At 44.3% G+C, this 6,108-nt stretch overlaps 2 non-coding genes across 2 annotated transcripts; one reads left to right on the top strand and one right to left on the bottom strand.

Moving 5' to 3' along the window:
* The first annotated feature begins 4,238 nt into the window (after window positions 1-4,238).
* LOC127230805 (U6 spliceosomal RNA) lies at window positions 4,239-4,345 on the top strand. Its single transcript, XR_007835207.1, has one exon. It is a non-coding gene; the product is annotated as a U6 spliceosomal RNA (small nuclear RNA).
* Window positions 4,346-4,983: 638 nt separating this feature from the next.
* LOC127230806 (U6 spliceosomal RNA) lies at window positions 4,984-5,090 on the bottom strand. Its single transcript, XR_007835208.1, has one exon. It is a non-coding gene; the product is annotated as a U6 spliceosomal RNA (small nuclear RNA).
* Window positions 5,091-6,108: the final 1,018 nt, after the last annotated feature.

The following is a 6,108-nucleotide window of genomic DNA, read 5'->3' as shown; positions in this document are numbered from 1 at the left end:
TCAACTTGACATAAGCTAGAGTCATCAGAGACAAGGGTCAACTGAGAAAATGTCTCTATAAGATCAGGTTGTAGGCAAGCCTGCAAGGATTTTTCTTAATTAGTGGTTGATGTGGGAGGGCCCAGTCCATTGTGGGTTGGGACACCCCTGGGCTAGTGGTCCTGGGTAAGCCAGGAAGCAGCATTCCTCCATGGCCTCTGTATCAGCTCCTTCCTCTGGGTTCTTGCCTTGCTTTGTTTTCCCGCCCTCACTGCTTCTGAAGATGTGTATATGGAAATCTGAGAAAAATAAACTCTTTCCTACCCAAGTTGCTTTTGGTCATGATGTTTCATCACAGCGATAGTAACCTTAACTAAGATGAAAGAATTATAGGAGTATTCTACTTATATATCTCATAAACGGAGAAGAGATTTTAACTCAGGAGATTTGAAATCTAAATAATTAGAATCATCTTAAATCAATGAGAATCCTTTATTTTACAATATTTCACAGTATAAATTAGCAGTATTGCCTGATTTTAGGAAAGTACTACACATTCACTAAGAGGCAAATACCTTTTTGAATGATAGACATACAGACACGAAGTACAAAAATTATAGTCAAAGGTAAAGAATAAACACAGAAGCTCTCAAACTTACTGACTTTGGTATCTTAGAGGCCCTTGCCTGGAAGATGAGCACAACACCCCTATCTGATTGAGTCTGAAGCAGATGAAAGTCATAGAAAGGTGAGTTTTTCTCAAGGTTTTCACACACAGAGACTATATCTCTAAAGCTCATTAGTCAGAGTTTACTCAATAAATTGTAACATCAAATTTCCCAGCTATTGCTATCAACAGTGAGAGCTGACTTAATGGTCACGAACAAGGAAACTATCAAATCAACAGAGAATATTTCAATGAGAAAAAAGTCGTTAAATTTCCATTGTCATTTAGACATGAAGAAAATATGCCTGAGCTTTAATTGGAACACAAACTGTACTCTCTCTGATTAAAAATCTACTTTGCTTTGTTAGGTAAATCCACTGGGAAACTCAGTGGAAGAACTCCAAATTTATATGAAAGTATTTCTTAATTAAAAACATGCCACTTGTGTGTATCAAAAAAAAAAAGAAAAAAAAAAAAAGGTACCAGAGATGTTACCTAACATATTAGTCAATGAAGTTGCATGATAGGTGTTACAGCCAATTCAAAGGAGAATTTTTTAAATGATGTAGGATAAAGGAATGTTGAGATGGTGTAAGTAGAAGCAAAGAGAGACCGACTGAAGGCCAGGCCAGCATCTAGAGGTCCATAAATAAAAATTACTTTGCATTGTTATAATTTACCTACAACTTACATAGTTGTAAAATGGTTTCCCATAGACTTAAAATTAGATGTTAGAGTCTGGACAACGAAACTTTTCCGCCCACACATTTTTCATATACAAGGGTCGCCTCTCCTTTGAAACAAGAAGGGCGGGGCAGATGAGCTTATTTACAAGTTAACTTATAGGAACTCCAAGAAATTAAAGATGTTCATCTCTGACAGCTTCCGCTAATCCTCTTGTACCTTCAGTGAAACATTTGCTACAAATTAAGGGAACTGCTGACTGTGAGAAAACTCTATGCACGAAAAAACTCTCACACAGTGTCAAAGCAAAACCACAGCTCTTAGCTCAAGGGATTTAAGAGCGAGTCAAGAGCCAAATATGAGTGGCCATGGCCCAGGAGGATAGAATGAGGTTACCCCAATTAGCATGTTCCATAGTTTTATCAAGCTTTTACAATAACAGAATAAACGGAAGCCATAAATCAGGGCATTTAACCCCTTTTTTTAAATTCTTGTATATGTTCACAATATGCATAGCCACTATATGGATACTGGGAGCTGGTCCTCTGAGAGGGCAGCAAGTGCTCTTAAGAGCTCAGCCATCTCTCTAGACCCTAAAAGTAGCTTTTTAAATATCTGGGAGATGTTCTGGATCATTCTTTGAATGACTAGATCAAACCTCTAGAAACTGTCAGAAATTGAATCAAGGAATCTATGACTAGCAAAGTTTGGGAAGTGGTTCCGCAGCATGTTTTAGTTTTTGGAATTCAATACCAGAAATTAAATAATCTGGTACGTGTTTAAAAAGCCTATAGCTGTTTCCAGGAATCCTGCAGGACCACTGGATTCTTCCCGAATATGGCCACAAAGCATGGGATGGGTGCTGGCAAGGTAGGGGAATGGGCTTGGTGAAGAATTCAAGATAAGTTTTACGTGCTCCACAGTACAATTGATGGAAAGAGAAAGAAGAGAGGAAAAGGAAGATAGTAACAAATGCAAAGCAACCCTTACAGGGGCTGAGAGTCCAAGGAGGAAACTACAACTACACAAAAAGATCGCAGAAACTCAAGCCCTACTGGGGACAAATAAATCAGATCTCCCATAGGCTGGCTCCTGCACTGGTGTTCTGAAAGTTCTTAGGGTTACAACCTGGAACCCAGGCTGAGCACCTTAGCCTTCCAGCTTGAGCTCATCAAGTAAGCTCAAGGAACTGCACTTGGGAAAACACCTGGATTAGGAATCCAATGATCCAGAAACTCACAAGCGACGCTCCTTTTCCCCATTGCTTTGCCTTTTCTTTCTCTTAATTCTCTAGCAGGAAGCACATATGTTAGCTACCAGAGACCTTCCTTGCTAACTCATGAACCGAGAGTTAAATGCAAACATCCCATTAGGCTTTCTACCTGGAAAATGTTCATGAGTGTCTGTAAGCATTGCGGCTCGGATGGACAGGGATTCTGGCACTCGGGAGTCAAAGAATACCACAGGTCACAGTAAGCATAGCAGTTTACAGCCCTCTCCTTTGCTCCATTCCAGCCTAGGAAGGTCTCACCCAAACCTCATTCGAGAGATTTATTGGGAGAGTAGAATCCAGAAGAGTGACTGTCCTCTGCCAGGGTGGTAGAGGAAGCTGAACAGCCACAAGGCACAGGGTTTATACAGGGCTTCTTAGGGTCGGAGTTTCTCCAGGCACATTTACAGGGTGGGGATTGGTCAGGTTTCAATGCCTGAGCTCAGACTGGCTAGATTTTGTACTCAGGGATTGTTTGATTTTCTGCTCAGGTTCAGGGTCAGGTTTGGCTCTGGTTTTAGGGCCAAAGTGTGTTTCTTTCACTGTTCCTTTTTAGCCCTTTGACTCTAATTTTAGGGCCAGGGTGTATTTCTTTCATTGGCTCTGATTCTAGGGCCAAAGTGTGTTCCTTTGGCCCCCACTCGGGGTGTGCTTCTTTGGGGGGCCCTTGTTCCCTACAGTGTCCATAACCATTAGTGGGAGGTTTGGAAAAGCTTTAAAATGGATGCTGACCCCATCACATTTCGTTATCCATGTGCCCACATTACCTACTCCTGATGAGAGGCACTATCAAGTACACGCCCTACCCATTACCACTGCATACAAAAAAAAATTTAAAAAGTGATCAGAATTCAGCCTCTATGCATAACTACGCATTTTCATGAAACAGAGCGGATAAGCCAATTAAGCAGCATAAAGGACCAAATGCACAGCAGCAAAGACATAGCCATAGCAAGGTAAGCATCGCATTTCCTCAATAAGTCATCAGCCTGAAGAGAAACCAATAATGATCGTTGGAGGAGAATAGAAACCCAAGTGCATCGTTACCAAATGTATTGTGAGATTAGTTTAGCCCTTTGGAAAGTTATGGCAATTTCTAAGATGGCATCTTTGAAAACCATCAAGGAAATAAATCTGAGCACGAGCTGAGGATCAGGCAATATAAAGGACTTATATTACATTTCCATATTTACTAACGGCCGTGTCATTAGGGGCTGTTGTGTGTTCCCTAGTGTGTTTCCGAAGTACTTAACTTGTCACGGGAACTTTAAGTGTCGAAGCCACGCTGTGGAGAGCTGTGCGGCCTCCGAGCCTCAGCGGCTCACTGACTGGGGGACTTGACTGCGGCCAGTCCCGGCAAGCCTGGAACTCTCTGCCTAGGCGAGCAAGGGGAGGCCTCCTACCCGTCATGCACCGGGCTCTCATTTGCATGTGTCCGCACAGGTAAACCACGCGGATCCACCCAAGCAGGGAAAATCTTCACTCTACATCCGAGTTTGCAAGCGTAGACATACGAATCCGATGAGAAAACCTCTCTTGAGTTCCTGTAGCCCTGGGAATGGGTGGATAAAAGTCACCCTAATATAAAGAGTTAGTAATTTATGGACCTTATATAGCCCTTGGCTAGAGAGTGCGTTTGTGCTCGCTTCGGCAGCACATATACTAAAATTGGAACGATACAGAGAAGATTAGCATGGCCCCTGCGCAAGGATGACACGCAAATTCGTGAAGCGTTCCATATTTTGCAGTGTGGATTTCGGTTTTATTATGTCTGTAGTATTAAAGCACAATGATTATGTACGGCACTGTAAAATACGAATGAATGTTACCAGGACTGAGAGTACTTGGAGATAATGAAATAATCTGATAATGTATATTTCATTTATTAGGAAATTGATTTAAGACTTTTCCTTCCTTATCCGGAACCCCAGGCCGCGGTAAGATTAACGTTTTCACGTATCGCGTGATGAATCTTTTCGAATTTACATTGATAAATTGTTGAGGCCCCGCAGAGAAGCAATCATACATAGCCTTGCTAGTTTCCTCGCCTGCATCCTGACACTGTCTTGGTTTTGCAGGCCTGAGTGTGTAACAACTAAAAAGCAGCCAGCTATTAGGATCTGATTTCACAAATCCCTGTCTGAAAGCAGCCTCCAAAGAACGCTAGCAAATGCTGCCTTACACATATTTTGACAACAGCGGGTTTTAATTGATGAAAACAAGAATTCGGGTCCAAATGTGGATAAGTAAGGACATTTAATAGTGACGTAGTTGTGTTGCCTTGGAGATGCATGAGGCTGTGAGGGAGGAGTCACTGCAAAAACATGAGGTTAAGAGTTGTACCGTTCGATTCGATACTTTTGGTAAAACAAGACAGCTGCTGCAAAATATGGAACGCTTCACGAATTTGCGTGTCATCCTTGCGCAGGGGCCATGCTAATCTTCTCTGTATCGTTCCAATTTTAGTATATGTGCTGCCGAAGCGAGCACGTATTTCCCGGCTGTCCACATGGTATATAAGGGCCAAAATTTCAGTTACTTTGTAGTTAGGGTGAGTTTCTTTCCACAAGCTCCTGCACTCCCAGGGAGTAGAAAGTTTCCTCCCTGGAATCCTATGACTACACTCGTGATCTCGGCTGCTGAGCGGAGATCGCTGTCCCGGTGGACCCGCGTGGTTTTCGTCTAGGGACATGCAAATGAGAGCCCGGTGCACGTCGGGTAAGAGGCCTCCTCCAGAGTCCTAGGCCGGGCGATGAGCTTGAGAGAGCTCACCAGCAACCGGCTCTCCAGGCAAGCCGGGAGGCTCGCCTTTCTCAGACATCCGTGGGGGGAGCCTGGGCAATGTGTGGCTGCTAAGAGCCCCGTTTAGATCACATACCCGCACCCACCCCCATTAAAATATGGGACTTGTTACCAACATCACACTGTGACGTAGGATCCCTGCGTCGGAAAGCCTGGACGTATGCCCGGCCGGCCAGGTGATCTCTCCCAGCTTAGGGTCACTGGGTTCCAGAACTATGGGCGCGGTGCTGTAGGTACGTCCAAAGGCTCTAGGTGCACCACGAGAGTGGGCTACTTCTATTCTGGTGCGGCCTGGGACCCAGCAACTTGGCTGGACGGCCACGCCCTTCCACTCTCCCCTGGTGGCAGGTCACAGGTGACAGCCGCCTGTGCACACTCGGCGCAGGCGCCGTTTGGGTCCAGGACCCAGGCTCTGGGACCAAGGGCCGCACCCCTTCACAGGTGTCTGGCAGGAGCTAGCATGTTGCCTGGCAACCAAACATCCGGAACACAGATGGAAGGGAGGAAGCCCACCTACTTGGCCCGAAAGGAGAAATTTGAGGCTGTTCACTTTGGAGTAGGACAGCCGAATCACTCTTGTACTTCCTTCTCTCTTCCTGCATATTAAATGACATCTGTACTCGATACGTTAGCCCTGTAAACGACACAAATGTGTAAAACACGCCTACTTGCAGGAAATAGTTACTGTAATTTTAAACAACAGCAG

Source organism: Phodopus roborovskii, unplaced genomic scaffold (genome assembly GCF_943737965.1).
Source record: "Phodopus roborovskii unplaced genomic scaffold, PHOROB, whole genome shotgun sequence".
NCBI lineage: Eukaryota > Metazoa > Chordata > Mammalia > Rodentia > Cricetidae > Phodopus > Phodopus roborovskii.
This window is presented reverse-complemented; position numbering and strand designations above follow the sequence as displayed.